The sequence below is a fragment of the Dipteris shenzhenensis genome, chromosome 26, assembly GCF_047967505.1.
Source record: "Dipteris shenzhenensis isolate YYH24624 ecotype China chromosome 26, Dip_SZ_1.0, whole genome shotgun sequence".
NCBI classification, from domain to species: Eukaryota; Viridiplantae; Streptophyta; class Polypodiopsida; order Gleicheniales; family Dipteridaceae; genus Dipteris; species Dipteris shenzhenensis.
In genome coordinates this window covers 40,001,542-40,013,930 of record NC_141621.1, presented here as the reverse complement: position 1 = coordinate 40,013,930, position 12,389 = coordinate 40,001,542, and the positions used below count along the sequence as shown (strand labels likewise).

Genomic DNA, 12,389 nt, shown 5'->3' with positions numbered 1-12,389 from the left:
TGTCTAGTGGTCTATGCTAGAGGCTTACGCATGTACCATCCAAATTGTCTACCCATGAGAACACTATGTGTGAGTTGCTACTATGGGGCTTATGCTATGAGCTACTATTGTGGGGGTTTATGTTGAGCCTATTGATGTATAATGCTTTTATACTACCTCTCAAAAAGGAGTTTTTTGTAAGCATGAGCCAACCATGTGGATGCAAGAGGAGTACTTAGGAAATGTGTGAACCAAATCATGGTGGAAGAACTATATACACGAGAAATGAAGCCTATAGTAAAATGAGGAAAACAATGTGTCAAGAGTAGCCAAGAGGCTATATAAGGTTGATGTATGTGTGCTCAAAGAACCAAGGGCATATGAAATAGTAAAAAGTATGCAACTATCCTGAATCCAATAGAGACCACGTGTCACAAATCTCTGATGTGATGAGTTGCAAGTATATTGAGCTAGTGCAAATTGATGCATTTGGATCTCCTCTTTGCGCTAGACTACATGTTGATGCATAAAATGGTACACAAGAATTTTTACTTTATTCTAAGTTTGAAGGTGCTATAGTGGATTAGGAGGTTGTTCCAATGATGATGCTTGATGACTTTAAATTGTGGAAAATTTAGAATGTAAATATGGTGTGATCAATCCGTAGGCAATGATTTGTTATCTTTTTCACTCTTTAGACCATTGCAAAATTCCTTAAGGATCAAAAGTTATGGCCATTTGAAAATTGTGCCAAATTTTTGTACTAAAAACGAGGATGTGGCAATTTTTCGAACGGACCCAAATATGTTACGTCTTGGAACAATTTTTGGACATTAGCGGCTGTAAATGGTCATCTCTTTCTCAAAAAGGATGTAGCCCTGTATTGCTCAGGTGGAGACGAAAAATTTCCACCTCCAAAGGAGCACCTGCAATGCTAGGATTTGACAACTAGAAAATCGGGGCTGGACGTGGGAACGTAGAAGACCTTGGTCCTCAGCCATCTGAGTGAACCGTAGGAACCACCTCTAAACACCCTTGCTTGTGTGGCACGATGTGCTTAGGTGGCCGTTATAAAGCAATTAATTTAGCTTATATAAGGGAGAAACTTGTTTTAGTTTACTTCCAGACGCTGCAACTGTAAATCTAAGAAGAAGCTGTAAAGTACTAGGATTCTTCTTCTTCGTTAACGTTTGCGTTGTTGGCGGCTCTTCTCCTCTTTGTTGGCTCTCGCTTGAAAGGTTCACTCTCACTCTCTCTCTCTCTCTCTCTCTTTCTCTTTGTCGCGAGAAGAAACATTTTCTACAATCAAACCCTAGGCATGTATGCAGCTGGGCTCTCTTGCATACTCCTTTCTACATTTCTACAGTCAAATCCATACGGCCCTGCCCGTTAAAGAGCGGTCATTCTCAGGCATATGTGGAGCTGGGCGATAGCTAAGTCTCTTGCTTACGCCTTCCTAAAGCTTTGGAGATTTAACTAAAGAGGCCTTGCTTCTCAGCGCGCGCTCAAGAAACATTTCTACAGTCAAACCCATACGGCTCTGCCCGTTAGAGAAGGCATGATGTGTGGAGCTCGGCGATAAATAACTAGGTAAGCCCCCTCTCTTGCATACGCCTTCCTAAAGCTTTGGAGATATACTCCTTCCCTTGGTAACACAGACTCTCAAGCTTTGGAGATATACGCCTTCTCATGGTAACACAGACTACCTCTTTCCACCCGGGCGCTCTCTCTCTCTCTCGTTCATGACTATTTCTGCTTGAACACGGACTCCCTCTTCCCCCTCTCTCTCTCTCTCTCTCTGTCTCTCGTTCATGACTATTTCTGCTTTATCGGCCAAGGGCTTAGTGATGGGTAGTTTATGGATGATTGTGTGTGTGAATGTGTGAGAGAGAGTGAGAGTATTCGATGAAGATAGTATACCTCCGCCTGTGTGATGAATGATTCAGCAATGCCCCTGTGAAATGTTAAAGCTTACCAGCCATTCGGTATGACCTTGCAAAGTATTCCGGTTCAAAATATAATTGCGCGTAAAATTGCATTCACAGCCTGCAGGAGGAACCCCTTCATCGCGTGGAATGTACGTCTTTAGCCAAGAAATATGAAATGTCAGATGGATTTTACTCCATGATGGTGGTAATTCCAATTTGTAACTTAAAGCAAATTTTCTTGACGATCCGGAAAGGTTCATAGTATCTTGGTCACAACTTAGGAAACATTTACTTAACCGTCTTGTAGCAATGTGGGGCTATAAATAATAGCACCATGTCACCAGTTTCAAATTTCAGGTGACGTCTATGTTTGTTGGCAGACCGTTGATACCGCTCTTGCGCTTTTCACATATGATCCCTTACTTGATCCCTGACTTAGAGTAGAATGTCTTGCATTTCTTGAACGAGTTGATCAGCTAGGGCCACTCGATGTTGAAGTACAAAATTCGTTGGTACAATCGGAGTGTGTCCATAAGCTGCTTGGAATGGAGTCATGTTGATGGCACTGTGGAAAGAGTTATTATAAGCAAACTCAAGGAGTAGTAGATACTCTTCCCAAGCTGCTAGGCGTGGCTGAATATAATGTCGGAGCATTTCTTACAGAACTTAGTTGACTCTTTTAGTCTGTCCATCTGATTCTGGGTGGTAGGCTGAACTGAACAGTAGAGTTGTACCCAAAGATTCGAACAATGAAATCCAAAAGTGGCTGGTAAACTTAGGATCTCTGTTGGATACGATATTCTTGGGCAATCCATGGTGTCGGAAGATGTGTTGTATGAAAAGCTTGGCGATGTCCGGAGTCTGTGCACTTCTTTTGCAAGCAACAAAGTGTGCCATTTGACTCCCTACACGCACACAGATAACATCGCTAACTAGAAGCCTCAGAGCGTACCAGCTGCCTCCATCTCCAGCGACGCCTATTCTCTCTACGACCAAGCTTTGCCCAGCAGCTCCTACCCCTGCAATGCCGACAGCTCCATGGGAAAGCAGCCGCTATTCACGACGCCCTCCATTCTGCGCCTCCAACCGCTCTTCGTCGCTTCAAGCTTCCATGCAAGCGACCTCTAGCGTAGGGTCTTTGCAACCAGCCCTCCAATCGGCATCTCCAACAATATAGCAAAGGATTGACCAACAGCTCCGAGTGGCTCCCTACACGTACACAGACAACATCGCCAACTAGAAGCCTCAGAGCGTACCATCTGCCTCCATCTCCAGCGACGCCTATTCTCTCTACGACCAAGCTCTGCCCATCAGCTTCTACCCCTAAAATACCGATAGCTCCATGGGAAAGCAGCCACTATTCATGACGCCCTCCATTCTGCGCCTCCAACCGCTCTTCGTCGCTCCAAGCTTCCATGCAAGCGACCTCCAGCGCAGGTTCTCTGCAACTAGCCTTCCAATCGGCATCTCCAACAAAGCCTTCTACAAGGCTCCAATGACTACTCTGCATAGGCTACCCAGACTGTAGCCAGCAGACTCCTTAACTTCTACGCGTGCGAACCACTCAGCGGCAGAGGCGCTTCTACAGCTTCCGCCATCGCCAGCCTGCCTTGAATGTAGCTTGTTGAACGGGATTGTGAGTCCTTCAAATCTCCAACACGCTCGCCTCCAAAGCTCGTCGCACCATCGCCTGTGTCCTGTGACGTCTACGCATTCGTCGTTGCGTCCCTGCTGCAAACAAAGGTTCTTTCAAAGGTTGAGTTGACACATGGTAGATAGGGTTGGTTAGATAAATCATGCTGGATTTGGTCAGTGGTCAATGGATTGACACATGGCAGATAAGCTAGTCAACATGACCTTGGGTTGAGTTACCTCACCCTCATTTGCCACGTCATCCATGACACGTGTCAAGATATGATGTGACCATTGTTAGGTTTGTTTTACGATGGGTTAATTCAGTTGAGTTAAGAAATTGCCATGTGGCATAGTGCCAATTAAGCACATAGGAAGCACAGTTTGGAGTGCAGCATATGAATCCATATGCCACATCATCAAAATGCCTCTTCTTCATAAGAACTTCGACAAGCCATAACTTCCAATCCAAGAGAAATTTACACACGCTCCAAAAAGGAAAAGTGATCGTCTTTTTGAGCTCTACGCGCCTGTTAGATCAAAATCATTGTTAGCAATTAGACACTGCCAATATTAAAAGAAATCAATTGGTAAGACCTTCGCAACAAATGGAAAAGTGACTCATGAATGCAAAAAGCATGCCAAAAGCACAAGTGTATGAGATGACCGTAGCCCGAAACATGGCATCCACACATAAAGCATCAAGGCACATGGTAGAACAGAGCATCATGCTTCAAGCTATGTCAAGCAAAGAAGACAACGACATCGACAACATGTATTGAGAAGCGAAAACCTTGCCACCTTCAGCCCATATGTTTGGAAATCAAACCCGACCACCTGAGAGTAGCCATGTAAGCACCTAGGGGAGGATTTGATCTTGTAATACCCACACTTGACCACCTTAAGTAGCAATGCATGCACTAAGGGGAGGTGATGGATTTGTAACTCACATCTGACCATCTGACCACCTTGCAGTAGCCAAAGGATCATGGCACCGAGGGGAGGTGTTGAGATATGGTGCCATAGATTAAAGGCTAAGGTATGTGCCAAGGAAAGAATTAAAGTAGCCACCCTAGGATGTGGACTACATGATGTGGAGATGTGGATTGAGGATATCCACAAGGAGAGATGTGGATGAGAGGATTGATTATTTAAAGGGCACTCTCTATATAAGAGGCCTATCATGTATTGTTGAGAACACATTGCAAGAGATATAGATTTGCTATCTCCCTCTCATGTCTTATTTAGTATGCTTTGATCCTCCTTAGTTCTTCCGTTGATCTTGTGTGCACTAGGCTAAGTACGATCCGCACTTTGTCAGCAAATTCATAGATGTCCTTCTATCTGCTTTGGATTGAACGTGATTACTCACATGCAACCCTGCCATCTCTAGCTGCTTGACTAATGGTGTAGCTGCTGCTGCTGATGAAATGTTTCATGAGTGCGCATAGGAGTCAAGGCTTGGGTTCGTATAAATTGATAGATGTCCTTCTATCTGCTTTGGATTGAACGTGATTACTCACATGCAACCCTGCCATCTCTAGCTGCTTGACTAATGGTGTAGCTGCTGCTGCTGATGAAATGTTTCATGAGTGCGCATAGGAGTCAAGGCTTGGGTTTGTACAAATTGCCAAACTCGTCCACCTCCCACACCCCAAATATACAATGTTCATCAAAGTTTGACTGCTGTTGTTGAACTGGATGAGCATGCTGCCGAGCTTGCTGCTGTTCAGCTTGTTGCCTCTGTTGTTCAAGTGAAACCTTGTATGCATGCTTTGCATGGAGTAGCTGCTCCAAGTCAACCCTTGAGCTTTCCTGCATCTTTCTAGAGTAGTCTTGGCTTGCAAGAGGCGGCGGCATGTGAATTTGGTCAAATGCTGGAAAGTGTTGCTGTTGCTTTAGCAACTGCTCCAGTAAAACATGTGACTACTGCTACTGCTGAAGCCTCAAAACGAACCCAGGAGCTGGAATCGGAAAGTGTGGTTGCTGTTGTCGATGTTGATGTTGTTGTTTAGGGGATGGATGTGTAGCTAATAATTGCTGTTGTAATGCATTGACGTGACAGAGCTTGATTAAGCAGCTGCTCAAGTGGAGAAGCACTTGATGTTTGCTGCTGATGAAGAACCTGAGATAAGATGTGCTGTTGTTGGGGTTGTGCTGGACAGGGAATGGGAACCCCTGCCTTGGCTAGTTCAAACCACTGCTGTAATTGTTGCTTTTCAGACTACTGGTCTTGTTGCCTGTGCAAAGCATCAACCCCAGGTGCAAATACAGGCGGATGTGGAGAAATCCCTGTGTGGATGAAATTTGGCCATGCCATATCCAGCATACCTTCGCCCCTGCTCCAGTAAAACATGTGATGCAGCTGAAGCTACTGCTGCTGAAGCCTCAAAATGGATCCAGGAGCTGGAATAGGAAAATGTGGTTGCTGCTGTTGATGTTGATGTTGATGTTGTTGAGGGGAAATAATTGCTGTTGTAATGCATTGAAATTAAAGTCACGTGATGGAGCTTGATTAAGAAGCTGCTTAAGTGGAGGAGCATTGGATGTTTGCTGCTGCTGATGAAGAGCCTACTGTTGCTGCGGTTGTGCTGGACGGGGAATGGGAACCCCTGCTTGGGCTTGTTCAAACCACTGGTGTAAGTGTTGCTTTTCAAACTATTGGACTTGTTGCCTGTGCAAAGCATCAACCCCTGCTTGGGCTAGTTCAAACCACTGGTGTAATAGTTGCTTTTCAAACTGCTGGACTTGTTGCCTGTGCAAAGCATCAACCCCGGATGCGAATTCAGGAGGATGTGGTGAAACCTGTGTGTGGATGAAATCTGGCTATGCATAGATGAACCTGGCAATGATTCCAAAGAAGGGGGATATATATGCAATATACCTAATAAATGTAGCACTCAAGGATATTGTTTGCTAGATTTTTGCCATAACAATAATAGCACTCAAAGATACTATTTGCTTGCTAGTTTCCTCGCCATTTGCCAACTCCTTTCTGGTTCCCCCTACCCCTAAAGTGAGAACGAAGGAATCTCCAAGGGCATGCATGGCAATGCACTATTGATCGACGTGTGGCAGCTGGTGTGGTGTTGAGTTGATGGGACAACACGTGGTGCCAAAAAAAAATGGTTAAGTGGGTGTCGACCCTTAAAATGTTGTGGGGATCTTGAAAATGTACACATCTATAACATATACTGTAGATAAATATGTATGTATGCTTGTATGATATCTCAACCCCTCTCCTCGCCTGTACCATCTACCATCACATACTATATCCCCCACCCACATTGCCTCTACAATACAATGCCACATCTTCCCTACCATTGATCATGTATCCATTATCTATCGAGACATCTACCATCCATCCTATCCATCCATCTACCATCTCCCCTCTCCCATAAGATCTATCCATCTATATCCATGCATCTACCATTTGTCCATCTACCCATCGATGCTATCCACCATCTCTCCTTTTCCATACCATCTATTTGGACATCTCCCCATACCATCTACTCCATCTCTATCTACCATCTATCATATCCATCTCTCCCCTAAAGCTTCCTATCTATCCATCCATCTATCATCTCCCTCTCCCATACCATCTACCCGTCTACTCTCCCACCTCTCATACCATCTACCTTATCCATATATCTACCATCTACTGATGACCATCTCATGATTCACCATCCATCTATCATATACTTGTATCATCTCATCTTTTCATCTACCCATACTATCTTCCCTGTGAGAACACAATGGAAGGTGAGAGGGAGCTTGAGAGAAGTTTTGGTGGGTGCAGAATACCCTAATCTTTTATTTCATTCATATATTTATGTGTTTGAGTATTGTACATAACCGGGGTTAAGGTATAGTGGCCTTTAACTCCCACAACCTCCCGCTTAAAGATCAATGTGTCTTTAAGGGAAAACAACCAATGAGCATACTATCCAATGCTCATCAATACACGACAATGCTCAAACCGCTGACTAGGTAGACTCTTTGTCAACATATCTGCAGGGTTATCATCTGTATGAACCTTAACAAGCTCTATGCGCTTGTCCTCAAGTACCTCTGATAAAATGGTACAGGACCTCAATGTGTTTGGTCTTTGCATGAAAGAGTGGATTCTGTGCTAGTTGAATAGTACTCATGGAATCACTATGCAATGTCGATACACTTGTATGAATCCCCAAATCTCTCACTAGCCGATCAAGCCATATAGCCTCCTTGCAACTCTCTGTGGTTGCAACATACTTGATCTCTGTGGTAGATAAAGCAATGTACTTCTGTGCACGAGACATCCACGATACTATATCACTTGCAAAAGTGAACACATAACTAGAAGTGGATCTCCTGCTATCTACATGCCTTGCATAGTGGAAATCCGTGTATCCAAATATACGCATCTCTCCTCTGTCAAAGTAGATACACATCTCCTTGGTACCCTTCATGTACCTCATGATGCACTTAACTGCCTCTCAATGCCTCTTTTTTTGATTAGCCATATATCGGCTAACAACTCTCACTGCAAATGCAATGTCCGGTCTAGTAGCTATCATAGCATACATAAGACTTCCAACCGCTGATGCATAAAGAATCTTGGCCATCATGGTCCTCTCCTCATCTGATTTGGGACTATCTGCCTGACTCAGTTTCATGTATGGAGGCAATGGAGTACTTACTGTCTTCCCCTCCTCCATATTGAAACGTTGCAACACTTTTGTAACATACTCTTGTGAAAGTCAAAGGAGTTTTCTACTCCGATCACGCGTGATGCGCATACCAAGAATATGACGTGCAGGTTTCAAATCTTTCATGTCAAAGGCCTCATGCAACTTGGCCTTCAATGTATCAAGCTCATAAGTGTTCTTGCTAGCCAATAACATATCATCCACATTAAGTGCCAAGAGTATCAAGCTATTATCCTGAGCTCTTTTAGTATAGAGGCAGTGATCAATTTCACTTCTTCTGAAACCCTGGGACCGAATGAAAGCATCAAACTTGTGATACCATTCTCTAGGGGCTTGCTTAAGACCATAGAGACTCTTTTTTAGCTTGCAAGCCAAATGCTCTTTGTCCTTTTCTTCAAAGCCTTCCGATTGTATCATGTAAATTTGCTCATGCAAATCCCTATGTAAGAAAACTGTCTTGACATACATCTGCATAAGCTCCATATTCTCTATTGCCACAAGCCTAAGTATACATCTAAGTGTGGTCATCTTTACAACCGGAGAGAATATCTCATCAAAGTCCACACTCTTCTCTTGCTTGAACCCTTTAGCAACCAAACAGGCCTTGTAATTAGGCACATCATCACGTGTAACCTTCATCTAGTAGATCCATTTACGTGAAAATACTTTCTTTCCATGTGGCAAAGAAACCAAGTCCCAAGTCTTATTCTTTATGAGTGAACTCATCTCTGATTGCATAGTATACTCCCACTTGCGTTGATCCTCGCGCATCAGTCTCTATAGCAAGAAGGCTTTCCGCAATCAGTAAGCATCACATAGTCTATCCTTGGAACAAATCTCTCAGGCGGTCTAGACACTCTAGATGTTCTTCTTAAGGGCATTTCAGCTTGCTGTCTTGCTTGCATATCAGCCACATTTGGCTCATCATTGTTACTAATAGATGATTCATTATCTGTCCTTGATTGTGTATTCGTGGGAGTACCTAGTGGCACCATTTCTTGCACATTCGTCGGTGCATGGACAACTTGCTGTCTATCAAAATATGCAAATGGATTCACATCTTGGAAAGTGATTCTCCTCATTTCCACATCCCTCATGGGTGTCTTATGCATCTTCTCATTGAAGACCACATCATGGCTTCGTATGATTTTCTTTGCTTCCGGATCCCAGAGACGATAATCCATCTCTCCACTTTCACCATAACCCAGAAAGATGCATTTCTTAGACTTAGGATCTAGCTTCTTCTGAAGCTCTTTTGACACATGTGCATATGCCTCACACCCAAATATACACAAATGAGAGTAAGAGGGCTTCTTGCCACTCCATGTCTCTTCAGGAATACCACCATCCAAACTCCTGCTAGGTGATCTATTGATCACATGCATTGCATTCTTCATTGCCTCAGTCCAAAAACCACTAGAAAGACTTGCATTGGAAAACATACATTGCAATCTTTCCTACATGGTGCAGTTCATCTGTTCTGCAAGTGGATTCTGCTATGGAGTACAAGGGGACATGAGCTCCCTCTTAATCCCACGTGTATCACAGAAATGCTGAAAGTCATGAGAGATATACTCTCCACCATTATTAGTCCGTAGACATTTAAGCGTTCTACTTGACTGATTTTCAGTCAAAGCCAACCATTTTTGAAATACCTGGAACACATAGCTCTTTCGAGCTATAGCGAAAGCCCACGCTTTTCTAGTTGCATCATCAATGAATGTCACATAGTATTCAACCTTGCCTAGTAGGCATGGGACCACATACGTCTGAATGCACCAAATCAAGCCTTTCAAGCTCTTTTTTTTTCCTTCTTTTATGGACTGATTTAGTCTGCTTTCCATAGAGACAGTGCTCACAAAATTCAAAATAAAAAAAACTCAAATGCGGTACATAACCCAAACGGCATAAGAATTTTATTTCATTTTGGCTCATGTGTCCCAATCTACAATGTCACAAACAAGTACTTGGCTGCTCGGTTATTTTGCAACAACATGATCAAACACTCTTTATATATGTAAGAGATACAAAGTCCCACACTTGGCACCCTGGCCAAAACCATAGAGCCCTTTTGAATTTTTCAACTTTGAAAGCCAAAAGTGCTCTGAAAATCAGGACATCTAGCTGACTGGATGAAATAAGACTTTTGGTCAACTTAGGCACATGTCTCACATTTTTCAAAACAAATGCAGATCCATTTGCAAAAGAAAACTTTGTCACCTGCTCCTACTATGTCACATGCATAGTTATTTTCAAGATGCACACAACCTGTCTATCCATTGTCATAAGTGGAGAACCATTCCCTATGGGGAGTAACATGGAATGAAGCACCAGAATCTAAAATCCAATTCTGGGAATATGCATTATCTGAAGTCGTGAGCAAGTCTGCAGGTAGACTAGACATGAAGAGGATGTCATTGTCACTATTATCAGTGATTGCCTTAATCTTCTCGATCTTCATTTTTTGTTTGTCTTTCCTTGGACTCTCTTCCTTCTTATTTGCACTCCAATTTGCATTCTTTTTCTTATCCTTTTGCTCTCTTTTCAGCTTGTAGCAATCCTTTTTCATATGGTCCTTCTTGCCACAGTGGTAACACTCAATGTTCCATGCCTTGGATTTGCCACGAGACTTCCCTCTTTCTTGAGACTTTTCCCTGAACTGTGATTTGTCCCTTTGCACATTTAAGGCTGCATCTTGCTTGTTGCCATCCATAGACTTTCGTATAATCTCCTCGGTCAACAAGCTACCCACAACATCATCAAACTTCAGTACTCCACCAGGTGCAGAGTTATTGACAGCTGTACAGAAGGTATCCCATGAGGATGGCAATGAACATAAGGGTAATATTGTCTTAGTCTCCATTTACTACTATGAAATAAACTGACTCTGCAAGATGAAGTCTAATAGTAGAATTTGCTAATGCATCGAACTCATTCCAATCATCCTTTGATATATCTGCAAGCTTAGCTTCAATCCCTGCCAAGGGTTTAATCTGCTCTTTTTGATTAAGCACATTCTTATCTGTTCTTTCCACAAAGAAAAGGTTGTCTTATCAAACTTTTTAATGTTGAAAAACTCCTTTTCAGACATAGAAGAGGATGGCATGATGCAAAAGAAACAAAATCCCAAATGCTAGTACGTGCAAAAGAGAAATCACACCAAATACCAGGTGCACCTAATATGTCTGCTTTAATGAAGAATAGTGTCACCAAAACTCAAGGCTCAAAGCATCAAAATGCATCTGACTCATGTGCATATACTATGCATCCATATGAGCAAATCTGGCCCAATAGAAAATGTCAACCCCCAATGACAAAACAATGGCAAATATAATGCCAATAAGAGTCAAATGTCTCAAGCATAAACACCGTCCATGGGCATAAGCATCAATAATGTCTCATCCAAAAGATCATAGCACAACCTATGCATCCACTGCAATATGTCAAAGCTGTCCCTCAGCATAAAATAGCTTCTGTGTGCTAACGTCCATCAATAAAGCATCCCACAAGGCAATCTGGGCCTATCAGTGCATCCAACAAGGATCGCAATGCATCGAAATAGCCTGTAAAGCATCCACTACAACCCAATGCAAACCACAAATGAGCGCACACGGCTCAGACTACTGCAACCAAAGTAATCTGCATAAGGTATATCCAAGAAATCACGGCCTTATGGCAATGATCGCTAGTGAAAATAGAACCTTGGATTTCTTAAAACATGGGCGTCATTGCATAATCAAACTTAGCAAGACAATCTGCAAATATCTCTCTTCTGCTACAACTTCAAAATCTCATCCAAGGATGGAGTAAGAACCAGTCAACCCTTGCATTTACTTGCACAAATGAACCTTAGGAAACTTAACCTTAGCCAAAATGCCACATGGCAATTAATGAGAAGGTCTTGGAAACTTTGAGAAATTTCCTTCAAAGAGACGACGAAAAAACACAGAGAATCACAACTCCCTCGATTTTTCACGGAATGGCAAGCAGCTTTGTAGACATGTTTGTCTCGAATCCAATGAGACAGACGGCTCTGCAAATGGAGGCTCGGACGTTGAAATCCCACTCACACAGGAAATGGCAAATGAAGATGTCGGAGTAGACAGAGATCTACCACAGCTTTAAAAGTTAACGGAATCAGAAACAAGTTCTCAAATAG

General features: G+C 42.9%; 1 long non-coding RNA gene across 1 annotated transcript; it reads left to right on the top strand.

Moving 5' to 3' along the window:
* The first annotated feature begins 1,111 nt into the window (after positions 1 to 1,111).
* LOC147885062 (uncharacterized) lies at positions 1,112 to 6,399 on the top strand. The gene is made up of 3 exons (XR_015543589.1): positions 1,112 to 1,217; positions 1,390 to 1,569; positions 5,705 to 6,399. It is a non-coding gene; the product is annotated as an uncharacterized LOC147885062 (long non-coding RNA).
* Positions 6,400 to 12,389: the final 5,990 nt, after the last annotated feature.